A 13,763-nucleotide genomic window follows, 5' to 3' on the forward strand; every position below is an offset into this window, starting at 1 on the left:
CTGACCAAGAGTCCTGGCATCTGCACTGGGTATTTTCTTACTAAAGAGTACCCACATAGAAGAGGAAAAGTCACAATCCCAATTTACTTTCACATCCATTAAACATTCTATGTTAAAGAGATGGAATTTGGCTCATAAATGCACTAAATATCAGCTTGAAAAGCACTAGGGCATGTTCAACACAAAGACCAGCAGAGAAGTAACAGCTTTCTACTGTGGTGCGTGCATGTGTGTGTGTGAGCACGTGCATGTGTGTTTTGTGTATGTATGTGTGTGTGTGGTGTTACTGTGTGAGTCAAACTAGTGTCACAAACATTAAATTATTCAATTAGGCAGCCCAAGATTAAGCCATAAAAAGTGTTAATGTGACACATCAATTCACAAATGGAATCTTAGAACAGCTTGCTGGGATTCTCCAACATGACAAAAATATCCATTAACTTTCATTGCGGCTTTTCTTAAGGTGGAGACAGAAAGCAGCTCACAGTTCAAGGAAGAATGGGGGGCGGTGCTTGGGAGTCTATGTTCTTGAGCAGTGATTTTGCTTTTATAATTTGCTTTGCTACTTTCCTAAATTTTCTCCAGACATCTGAATAAGCTGTTTCAGCTACATAACCACTGTTTACTGAGTTCTATTCTGGTGAATAAACAGTGTTTTAAAGTTTTATTCAGTGCCTTGTTTATCATATATTATTGTTATATGTCATTCACTATACATATGGTATTTGTTATATATGTTCAACCATTCGGAAATGAGGTAAGTAAACTGCAATATATTCACCTCACAAAATAATTATCCTGCTATGAAAATAATGTTAACAAGGAGTTTATAATAATAAGTGAAACAATTATTATGTTGAATGAATACATTAAATTTCATAATTGTTTGCACAATCGAATCTTTGTAAAATAATATACATAGGGGGAAAAACACCTCCAAAATGTTGACATAGTTTGTCTCTGTGTTATGAGATATGAGCATTAGTCGTTGTTTTCTTCTTTTTTCCTCTGTGCCTTTTGTATTATTCATCTTATCTGCCATAAGTGTTATTATCATAATCTCCAACCAAACTAAAAATCTTATTTAAGAGACATTTGAATTATTCATAAGTACCAATGGAAACTTCAATTAGCAAAGTTTTCATTATATTTAGGTATTCAAAACAGTTCCAATATTGTGCAATTTTAGTATTTTCAGTAAAAGCGATTTGTTCAAAGTATGAAAAAATTATGGTTTAATTATGGCCTTTTATGTAAATTCCACTTATAGCACGAGAACTGAGAGTGCCTGGATTGCACACTGACTTTCTGTCGTGCTCCCGCTGTGTGAGGGCGACGCCTGGGAGCATAGCCTTGGCAGGTCCTCTTCTGCTTGCTGCTCACATCCTGCCCCTGGAATCCCTGTGCCGGCTCCCTGCACCAGCTAACCCTTACTCCCACATGTTTAGAGACCCCCTTAGAGGCCCTTCCTTTCAGGATGTCTTCCCTTGCTCCCCTTGTCATTCAACACTTATGTACCAAAGGATGGTGTCCTGCTAGAAACACCCTGTCAGCACCCTGCATGTCTCCCGGGGCCCTTCCTATACTATGATTGTACTGTAATACATGTAATTTATGTTTATCTCTCCTCCTGGTGTAATTCAAGCCCCACAATGGGAGGATGGAGTCTGTTTGGTTCCCTACTGCTCTCCCAGTACCAAGCACAAGTCTATTAGGCTATTAATCAGATTCTTTTAGTCAAAGCGGAGGTTTAGTAGTAGTATAGTATTTGGGCTGTTCATGAAGACAATGGAATAGACTACTTAGGGTTGAATCCCAGCTAAATACTTACTAGATCTGTGAATGTGTTATGTCATTTAATACCATTATGCTTCAGTTTCTTTATCTGTATAACTTTGCTATTGCATCTAACAAGGTTGTTGTAAAGATAAATTGAGATAATACACATCAAATGCTGAGCACAGAGTCCTGGAATATTGTAGGTGTTCAATAAGTCATTTCATCAATAGTAGTTATTGTCATTATTAATTATTTCTTTGTTTCTAAAGTTGTTGACCAATTTTCTGAGAGAAAAATTTCTCAATGACCACTAGATGGCATTAAGGTTAATTTAAAGTATAGAAAGTACGGTCCTTGCTCATATCAGTAAAAACGTGGTGAAAAGTAATTTCATACATATTGCTTTAAGTTGCAATTTAATAAATTTTGATTTTGCATTACTTTATGTAGGAAAGTCCTAGAAGAAATTGTCTTTGTTTCAGTTTTGCTTCTGTCAAGGGTTCACCACGCTGCTTCTGTTTGTTTATTGATTTATTTTGAAGTAGTAAAGTTATTTCTGAGTATTTTGAATAATGCTGCACAGTAAATGCCCCTCTAGGTGCACTGAAAGCACAGTTACTCTTTTATAGTTGCAATATGAGGCACTGAATGTCAACAGTACCAAACTCAATGGTGACCTTGAAGGAAACTCTCTATGGGTTTTCCACATTGGGAGCTGAAGACAATTGGATAATGATTATGTCTGAAACAGATGAATGAACAAAAAAAGTGTCTGAGTGTTTGGATACCAACAGGTTTTATGGTAGGGGGAGGCCAACTCCCTCCCTACCCTATTCAAAAATGCTGCACTGTAGTAAGGCAGGTGCCTGTTGTTTCTTAAACTTTGTATAATGCAATAAAGACTCAAAATCCAACTGTCAATATTCTCCTCAAAGATATTGTGGGCTTAAAAATTTAGTATTGCTGAGTTCCTTGTGTTGCCATTAATTGTGGTGATCTTATCAATGACATTGTAGAAGAAATACATATTTAGGATATTGTTAGAAGAAAATGATCCAGGGGACAGTAGACTTTAATGGGTTGGCTGACAAAGAGGCATTATGAAGTTTACAGAAGGATAAAGATTAGATTTGTGGGCAGCACCTGTAGCTCAAAGGGGTAGGGCACCAGCCCCATATGCCGGAGGTGGTATGTTCAAACCCAGCCCTGGCCAAAAAAAAAAAGAGATTGGATTTGTCATATTGGGAATGAACATACTCTGGAGAATTGTCAATTTGATAATTTTGTTCAAGCTTTGAGGTGGATTGTCAAATGTTGCACCTTACTGCTATTAACACCATAAGGGTAAGAAAAGCATGTACCTGTCACTTCTGAATCTCCAAAGTTAAACCTACAACATAGTTTATCTCCAAAGCTACCCAAACTATAGTATGTGCTCAACAAATCTTGAGTGAACAATGAATGAAAATATATCCACAAAAAAAAAAAAAAAAAAGAAAAGAAAATATATCCAGTCAATTAGACCAAATAAAAGAATCCTGATGGAGGTCAGCAAGGTCAAGATGTTATAGCATGTTCATAAGAAGACACTCCTCTTCTGTTCTCTCTATATAAATATATACATGTAGACTAAGAATGTACTTTAACAAGAAGAGATGTGAATCCACCACAATCTTAACATTCATATTGTAGGCTTACAAAAGTGATGTTTTTTTCCCAAAATAGAAACCAGTTTTACTATTTGCTAAAATTCAGAGCTATAAAACTATAAAATAGATGCATATGATTTATAGCACAGTGGCATTGTTTAGTATGTGCTCCTTTGTAAACCAGTTAAAATTATTATTCCTGGAATATTATTATTATTATTCCAGAGGAAATTAAGAATGAACTTAAATTCCATAATTAAAACAAACTGAGCAATAGGTGACAAAAGTGTCCAGAAAACAAATTACAAAAATCCTATTGTTTAGAAATAATAGGCAGATTATACTAAGGCAAACAATTTCAGCTTCCTCACGATAAATGGAGTCAGCATTTAAATAGTCTTTAGAAAATCCAAAATTTTGAAACAATTAACACTTTGCTACAATTTCAATACTTTTGCTAAATATGTTGTTCCCTTTGTCTTGAATGCCTAAAACTGCTATTCATACTTTATGAACCAGTTCATAATTTCCATTTATATATCATTAGGAAAGTGATTTTTTTTGTTGTTGGTAAAAAAAGCAAATTTAGAAAGGAATCATCAGGTGGCATCTGTGGCTCAAAGGGGTAGGCTGCTGGCCCCATGTGCTGGAGGTGGTGGGTTCAAACCCAGCCCTGGCCAAAAAAAAAAAAAAAAAAAAAAAAAAGAAAGGAATCATCATTCATGGGGATGATTCAGATGAGGCAGGCTCCAAGACATTATGTAAAACCCCCTGTTCAAAAAATCTAGAATACAAGTATAGCTAGAAATAATAAACTAATGTCAGAGGTACTCTTTCTTTTGTTGGCATGTTGAATATCCTTTATCTGAAATACTTGGAAGCACAGGTGTACTGCATTTTGGAATTTTTTAGAATTTGGTATATTTGCATTATATTATTTATTTGAGCACCCTTTAATCCACAAAGCAAGAATTCAAACTACTCCAAAGAGCATTTTCTTTGAGCCATTGTGTTAATGCTCAAAATGTTTTGTATTTGGGAATATTTTTGATTTTTGGATTTGAAATGCTCAACTGGATTACTGAGGAAATCAAATTATAATCAGAAACTTGTTAGTGAGTGTGGAATCAGAGCAAGGGGAATTGGTTATGTTTGAAAAGTTTTAAGGTGGAGGTCAACAAACTTCCATAAGGGGCCAGGCAATAAATACTTTAGACTTTGCAGATCATACAGCCTTTGTCAAGACTACTCTACTCTGACATTATAGTGAAAAAGAAGCTATAGATAACTTGTAGACAAATGAACATGCCTGTGGCCCAATAGAACTTTATTTGCAAGAACAGCATTTTTGGCCAAAACCATAAACTATAGCCAAAAACATAAACTTTTTTATGACATCAAGTCTTGTATATCTATTAGACACCATCTGTCTATATGAGCCTCCTCACATTCTTGAATCAAGGATAAATAGTACTGAAATTAGTCTCTGCTGTTAGTCTAAGCAACTGCAGACCTAGAGACAACATATACTGAAGAGAAGAAGAAGCTCTACTCAATAACTGGTGCTGGGAAAATCAAATAGTCACAAGTAGAAGATGAAACAGGACCTTATCTCTCACCATTTACAAAAATTAATTTAAGGTGGATAAAATACTTAAATGTATGGCACAAATGCATAAAGATTCTAGAAGAAACTGTAGGAAAACTCTTCTAGACATCAGCCTAGGCAAAGAATCTATGACTAAGACCACAAAGCAATTACACCACCAACAAAATTAAATCAATGGGACTTGATTCAGTTAAAAAGCTTCTGCACAGAAAAAAAAAAAATCAACAGAGCAAATTGACAACCTACAGAATGGGAGAAAATATTAGCAAACTATTAATATACATTTGATAAAGGGCTACTATCCAGAATCTACAAAGAACTCAAACAATTCAGCTAGAAAAAGCAAACAACTGCATTAAGAAGTGGGCAAAAGATGAACAGAAGTTTTTCAAAAGAAGCTAGAAAAATGGCCAATAAACATGAAAACAATGCTTGACATCACTAATTATCAGGGAAATGCAAATTAAAACCACAATGAGATGTCTGTCAACCTACCCCTGTCAGAATGGCTATTATTAGAAAGTCAAGAAATAACAGATGCTGGCTTGGATGCAGAGAGAAAAGAATGCTTATACACTGTAGGTAAGATCACAAATTAGTTTAACCTCTATTGAAACAGTATGATGATTCTTCAAATAAATAAATATAGACTTACAATTCAACCCAACAATTTCAGTACTGGGTATCTACCCAAAGGAAAAGAAGTCATTTTATCAAAAAGCTCACAAATGTTTATTGTAGCACAATTCACAATCGCAAAGATGTGGAATCAACCTAAGTGCCCATCAATTCATGAGTGGCTTAACAAAATGTGGCATATATAATATATACCACGAAGCACTACTCAGCCATGAAAATATGAATTAATGTCTTTGCCACAATTTGGAACAAACTAGAGACCATCATCCTAAGTGAAATATCTTAGGAATGGAAAAACAAACCACCACATGTACTTAATAATTTGGAACTAATCGAGGGGCACACCTGGGCACAGAGAGAAGTAAAAGTCACTGGGAATCAAGAAGAGGGGAGAAGAGGTGGGGAAAAAGTTCAATCTATCTCTGTGTTCCTCTTAAAGGACAAGTTTCTATAAATTTGAACCCCAGAAGAAATTTGTAGGACTTCCCTTTAAATCAGAGGTTCTCAACCTGTGGGTTGCTACCCCTTTTAACTGTATTAAAGGTTCATGGCATTAGGAAGGTTGAGACCACTGCTTTAAATAATTAAAGAAAATTTATTTATTTTTTTACTTTCCTGTAAAGTTGCCATGCACTTTTAACAGAATCTGCCATTGCTTCATATTGGAGATTCCCTTCTCTTGCTGGTTTTCATCTTTTGCTTGTCCCTCTCTGTATTTCCCATTTTCTTTTTTATACTCCTGTATACTCACTTTCCCAGGTGCACAGGCTCCTTCTTGGAGGTGGCTACATGGTTCTCAGGGTCATAATCACAGGCTCTGCCCCGGAAGGGTGGCAATAGGTGCTCTCAGCAGGGTAGATGTTAGTATTTCAGGTGTGCTTCAGAGTGGAGCACACAAGACCAACCAACTGTACTCCTGATGGGTTCTCCTTGCTTACCTTAAAGAGTTATTTTGCTATCTCAGTGTCTCTTTCTTTACTCATCTCACTAAAGATCCCTCTTCTCCAGGAACAAGGGAAGGAGAGAAGTGATGGGGAAAAATGAAAACATTTTTATGCATTTTTATGATGCTGACAAGTGAACTAGACATTTGTTTTTGTTTTTGCTTTTGTGTTTGAGACAGTCTCACTATGTTGCCCTCAGTAGAGTCCTATGGCATCATAGCTCACAGCAGCCTCAAACTCTTGGGCTTAAGGGATTTGCTTGCCTCAGCTTCCCAAGTAGTGGGGACAATAGGCACCTGCCACAACCCTTGGCTATTTTTTTTTTAATTGTTGTTATTGTAGTTGTCATTGTTGTTTAGCAGACCCGACCTGGTTCTAACCTGCCAGCCGTGGTGTATGTGGCCTGGTGCTCTAACCACTGTGCTTCAGGAATGGAGCCTGAACTAGCTATTTATGGAGAAAGAAGAATAATTATCTGAGTCTGAACATACAATGTTAAAAAATAGTATTTGTCCCAAACTTGGAGCATCTTACAAATTGGGATCCCACTGTTTTGGCCTCTCAGCCCTGTTACTGGACTGCTTAAAACCTATTGTAGTGATATTTGTATTTTCTTTAATTATTTAAAGCAGTGGTTCTCAACCTTCCTAATGCCACGAACCTTTAATACAGTTAAAAGGGGTAGCAATCTACAGGTTGAGAACCTCTGATTTAAAGGGAAGTCCTACAAATTTCTTCTGGGGTTCAAATCTTACAAGGGTATATGTGAAACTTGGTAAACGGTCTGTGAAGGTAGTGAATGATGCCCCATGAATATATCAATGTACACAGCTATGATTTAATAAAAAAAACAAAAACAAATTTACAGAAACTCGTCCTTTAAGAGGAACACAGAGATAGATTGAAATAAACTCCAGACTGATGTCAAGGTGAAATAAAGCTTTGGGTTAGGAGGAATTACTCATAGGCTTCATAATTGACAATCTTGTGCAAGATAATTGGAACATCATTTTAGAAAATTGTTGTAACTTGATTTAATTTAAGTTGGGTCCCAGCTTCAGGCTAATGTAAATATATAATACTGCCTGAAATAAAAGATAAAAGAATTATGGCTAAGAATTTGAAAGTTAAAAACTGGGCATTGGATGTGGTATTAGGCACAGATATAGGGGTTATTCCAAGACAAATGGTCCATACATATACTGGGCCCTAAGGCTTAGAAAAATTCTTATAAAAGAAGATGATGAAGCAAATAAAGAAGTTCTCATTGGAATATCAAGAGAGTAGATGAAGGTTAGCAAATATTCAGAATGACTTCTGCCTGTTTCCTTCCACATGCACCCCTGGCAAACACTGCTAACTGATCAAGGCTCACTTTTTCACTGGGCCAGCAGCTAGTCTCATGGTCATTAGTACAGTGCTCCAGTTAGCTAGTGAGCATTACGCAATTTTGTGTCTGGATACAACCAATTTGTTCCTCTTGGTTTAGTTTAAGTTGTCAAAGAAGGCTCTTTGGCATAGAAAAACTTTTTTGCCCAAAAGCATTCTGAAATGTCATAGGAGGGGAAAGAGAAGATTAGGTACAAAAAAATCTTGTTCTAAATTGGATGGGATTATTTTACATGCCCAGTTGAATATTACTTAGGCTTAACCGAGATGGGATTTCTCCTGTAGTCATTAAATTGTGGTCAGGACCAAAACCAAAAACCAAGTTTGCTAAATATCCCTGCAGGGGTGTTCATGCTTTTGGCTTCTCTTCACTGCTTTGGAAGAAGGAAAGTTGTCTTGGGCCATGCATTAAATACTCAAATAGTAAGGAAAGATGACAAACAACAACAACAGAAAGGTCCATGTATAATTTTGTGATATCTGACAACAAAGATATACGAAAAGAGTTCTCACATAATCTGCATGTGGCCCACGGGCTGCAGGCTGGACATCCTTGTGAGAGAGTGCTGCAAATTGTAGTCAGAGACTTCCTTGTAGGGTTGGTTTATTAAGAGGTAATCACATCTGTCTATTACAGCTAATCACCACTGCCTTCCTTGTCTATAAAAGAAGCCTGGATAAATGGAAAGTGTCATCACAGTCTTCTGGGATTCTACCTTTCACAAGGGAGGAGATGAGGCATCAAAGAATCACCTTGATGACAGGTATTTTCACGAAAGGAAAACTGGATTACTTTCGTTTTCCAGTTTGGCAACTTGCCTGTGTATGCCTGGGTCTGTGTGAGCAGGGAAAAGTGAACTGGAGAGTGAAGCTGGGTCAGAGAAGTGGAGTATCAGTGGGGAGCCTAGATACTGACATTTGTCATGTCAAGGAAACAAGAGTCTTCCAAGGGTTGGGTGGACTCAATAGGGGGTAGTTTGGGCTAATTTTTCTATTTGCACCCAGGAGAGATGCTTCCTGAGGGTAGGAACCTCAGCATACTGGGGAAATGATAAAAGTGTTTGAGACTAAGTCAAATCTTTCATGTCAGTAAACTCTGCAGTGGGGAGCCCCCCAGGGCCCTCCAGAGAACCCTTGCATAGACTTGACAAAATATTATCACTAGGATGCCTACTCCACAGAAGGTGCTGATGGCCAGACAACCTTAGCATAAGAAGAGAAAATCAACAAAAAGAGAAGTGAAATCTCCCTCAGATGAGTAAGGAGACATTGACCTTTTCTAACTATGGTAAGCAGCCTCCAGGATGGCTCTCAGTAATCCTCTCCTCCTGGTAATCACAGCTTTATGTAGTTCCTTTCCACGAAACAGAAACAGGCTATTCAGGCTATTCTGTGTAGCCAGTAGAATACTGTGAAAGACAGGATGTGAGTCCTGCTCGGGTGTGCCATATGCATTCATCATGGCTGTCACCTTGGTTTCTTAGGTGGTTTGCTGTGGGAGGTCCAGATGCTATGCTGTGAGGGCACTTGAGTAGCATTAAGAAAAGACTTGTGCAAAGGGAAACTGAGGCTTCCTGCCAGCAAGCAGCACTAACATGCTAGTCAACATGCCAGTCATGTCAGTGAGGCACTGTGATAATAGATCCTCAGCCCATCTGACTTCCAGATGACTGCAGCCCCGGTCACCATCTGACTGCCACCTCTTGAGTGATGCCAAAGCAGAAGCTCCCCTGAACTCTTGTCCCACATAGACTATGAAAGATAATATATAATTATATTGTTTCAAATCACTCTATTTTGGGGGTAATTTGTAATGCAGCCATAACCATGTAACCCCCATCCCTCTTTCTTCCCCTAATCCTGGAGGATTTAGTGTCTAGAAGGTGAAGGAGGCAAGGTGTGTGTATAAAGGGTTAGGCATTCTGAACCCCTCAACCTGCAATAAGTCTAACCTACACTAGGGACAAAGAAAAATTTGAATGGTATATAAAATTAAACTGGACTGGAGACATATGGCATCTTTCTAAAATAACATCATTGGATAAGAAGGAAATTTATGTAACATCATTAGAAAAATTATTTGGGAAAAAATTAAATTTTGCCATGTGTATACTCCAAGGAGGTATGCTTCAGTAAACCACTTACAGATTAATTAATAAAGAGTGTTATTTTAAAGCATAATGGAGTGAAAACATTTGCTCTGGCCTCCATGGTTCAGTCAGCCATGACCACGGCCAGCCATGGACTACCCTGAGCTGCAGCACTAGACCTCTGGAGTAAGGAAACCGTGAAGTACAAGTTCTACAAATCTGAACTCAATGATATAACAAATGTCAGAGGAGTTATCTATGAAAAGAGTTTTCTTTTATGACCTGTCACATATGAGAGCTATAGAAAAATGGAAAGCCATTGTCATTTTGTGAAAATTTATCTGTGTTGTAAAGGTCTCTAGCATTGTTTTGTTCATTGCAACCTATATGAGGGATGGTGATGGATGGTGTAGATATCCGTGTGGCACTCTGGGTAGCTAATTTACTTTTCGTGGAAGTCAGTCTATCTTGCTTTCAAACACAGAGATATTGGTCAATATGATATTGTTATTTTTTTCTTTTGTTAAATTTCAAAATATAACATGGGACAAATGGTTGGGTTATATGAATTGCTTTTGTATAGTTTGAGTCAAAGATAGAAGTGTGCCCATTACCCATTAAGTGTGCATTGTACCCATTAAGTATGAATATACCTTTCCCCTTCTGTCCCCTCCCACCTGCTTGCTTTCTGTTGAATTTTACTGCCAAATGTGGACATGGCTGTTGATTGTTTCAATGTAATAGTGAGTACAATATGATTTGCTTAAGCATAAACTTAACTTTTACCTTTTGGAAAATACAATGAGTTCTCTAGTTTCTGTATCATTGAGAGGAACAGTGTAGTGTAACTGGCCTTTTAGGTAAACTTGTAGAGATTACTGAGACAAAGTTTGAAGACAGTGGCAGCCTGCAATAAAGATTTCAATCTATGTTGAGTTATGACAGTGTCAGGGTCATTCTATTCGTTTATAAACAACATAAAATCTCATTCCTTTCTTCCAGACTGTCGCCGTGTTCCAGCACCTCCTGAATCAAGTGGCCTCGGGGACTTCCCATATGGTGATGCAAAGAGATTTCCCCTGATATGAACCATGTGCAATATTTGTGCACCACAGATAGGCTGCTGCCACAGAGGTCTGGGAGATTACAGCTCTGCAGAACAGATGGCGTCTCCAAGGCAGAGATGAGCCCTGGACATTAATTACTATCACACTTTGGGCTCAGGAATGGAAACAAGTCTGTGTGGACTACTCTTGGCCTGCTACCGAGGGGAAGAAGAATAACCAGCTAGTGTTTGTGAGGAACTTCCTATGTGGTGGCTGTGATATTGTGATATAATAAGAAAGAAATATTTGGTCTCTTCCCCCTGTTTCTGACACAGAGCTCCTAAAACCCTTGTATGAATGCATAGGTACTAGGAGAATCTTTTGTTTTAATATTTGTTCTTTGACCCCAGTTCCTGAACAGTGTTCCTAAGGTATTTGTCATTTCCTGAGTGACAGGAGCATCTGACACAGAGCTCCTAAAACCCTTGGAATTTCCTAGCTGATGGAAGAATCTTTAGCTCTAATGAAGTCCTTGCTGGGGTCCTGATGGATAGGCTCAGAGAATTTCCTGATTGCCCAACAAGAGGAGGTGCCTGGAAGGTAATGTACCCAGGGAGGGAATGAATTTGTTGTTGTTGAGAAGAAATCCCTACACATTGTGGTGACCAAATGTGAGATATTCTGTATTGACAATTAGTGTAGGGAAATCAGTTTGGAGTTTTCTATCTCTCGCCCTGGCTTATTGATTTTCATAAAACAGAACAAAAAACTGTGATGTTGAGACTTTCCTAATTTTTCCTGCAGAGAAGCTGAGGTTCATAGATAGTAGCTGACTTGTCCAGGGTCACACAGCTGAAGAGAAGCAAAACCTAGATTCACTCAACATCTCAGTGGCTTTCCTGGTTTGTGTTGCATTTTTATCAGTCACAGATCCGAGAGGGCTAGTGGTGAAGGACAGACTCCCTCTAAATGCTGCAGTATGATTAGATGATTTTGCATATTACTTTTTTTTTTTTTTTTAAAGCAAAGAGAGAATGTTAGTTCCTCTTGGGAGTCAAGGCTAAAAGGCTTTATCTGGAATCCCAAGGGATCTTCTGTGCCAACATTCTCTGGGTGGTGTGAAGAATAAACATTTTCTGTAGTTCTTTGGGCTATGTTTCTTTGTAAACCTCCTGGAATTTTCATGTTTTTCCCCCCTCTCACCACTCTCTACCTCTCTTTTTCTTTCCTTCACCTTGTCTAAGGCATAGTAAAAAAATACGATTTCAGGATGGAGCCACATATTTAGTTTCCATTAAGATCAACTTGACAAATAATCATAACTATGGGAACACTGGGGTAAAAAATTTCCAGCATTAATAAAGATTTCCTTGATGCTAATTATAGTCTTTCTTTCTTCTTCTCCCTACCCCAAACTAGAAGCTTATTTGAAATACTAAAAAATAATAACAATAAAATGAAAAATTCTAAATGTTCTTGTGAAGAGTCACATGGTGAATTGTCATTTTACTAGCAGATAAGCTCCTAGAGCTCAGGCCACCTGTGTTTTGTTTATGTTCAGGGTTGAGCATTATACTGGTGTAATGACTTTAGATTGTGCATATAACTTGATCCAAGCTGATCTGGGACAATGAGATGTAAAGGGGTAGTCTTCTAGGGGAATTGTGGAAAAAGTTTTACTCACTTTACAGAAGACCCAGAAGAAAGAGATGGAATATCTCTTCCTCTAGATGTTGCTATATCTGATGTCATGTTTCTTAGCGCTGGGGTCATGTTGGTTTAAATGGATTCATTCTTAAGGAAAGCAGAATCAAAAGATAGAAGAAACTTAATTATTATTATTCTTTTTTTGGAGACAGAGTCTCAAGCTTTCGCCTTGGGTAGAGTGCTATGGGGTTACAGTTCACAGCAACCTTCAACTCTTGGGCTTAAGTGATTCTCTTGCCTCAGCCTCCCAAGTAGCTAGGACTACAGGTGTCCACCACAACGCTTGGCTATTTTTTGGTTGTAGTTGTCATTGTTGTTTGGCAGGCCCAGGCTAGTTTCGAACCCACCAGCTTTGGTGTAGGTGGCTGGTGCCTGAGCTACAGGCACTGAGCCAAACTTAGTTCTTCTTGATGACACAGTGAAGCTGGTGGTAAACTTTCCCAGAAGCCTACCCTATCTTTGCTTTTTCTGTTACATGAGATAATAAATTTCTGTCTTGCCTAAATCATTTTGATTCAGTATTGTTAGTTATTTCTAGATAAAAGAATCATGACTGACAGAGAAATTTTGTTTCATTTTTACCCAAACAGCCTGGTTTTCATCTCACACGACAGCCAGAAAGCCTCTTTCCTTTCCTTTTATTTTATTTTTTTGTTGATATAGAAAGATATCCAAAATAAAATACATGAAAAGGAAACTAAAAGACTCCATTAGAGAAATATGTATCTATGTAAATATCTATGTATAAGTAGACAAAGAGGGAGATGTTCTGTTTTTGAAGTTTTTCTGTTGCTGCTGATAACCAACTGCAAAACCCAAAAGCATTGACTTCATTCACCCCTCTGAGCAGTACCAGGAGGTGACTAGTGTCCAGGTGTACTCCACATGTCTCTTATACTTCTTGGACAGAT

This window comes from Nycticebus coucang, chromosome 3, assembly GCF_027406575.1.
Source record: "Nycticebus coucang isolate mNycCou1 chromosome 3, mNycCou1.pri, whole genome shotgun sequence".
NCBI classification, from domain to species: domain Eukaryota; kingdom Metazoa; phylum Chordata; class Mammalia; order Primates; family Lorisidae; genus Nycticebus; species Nycticebus coucang.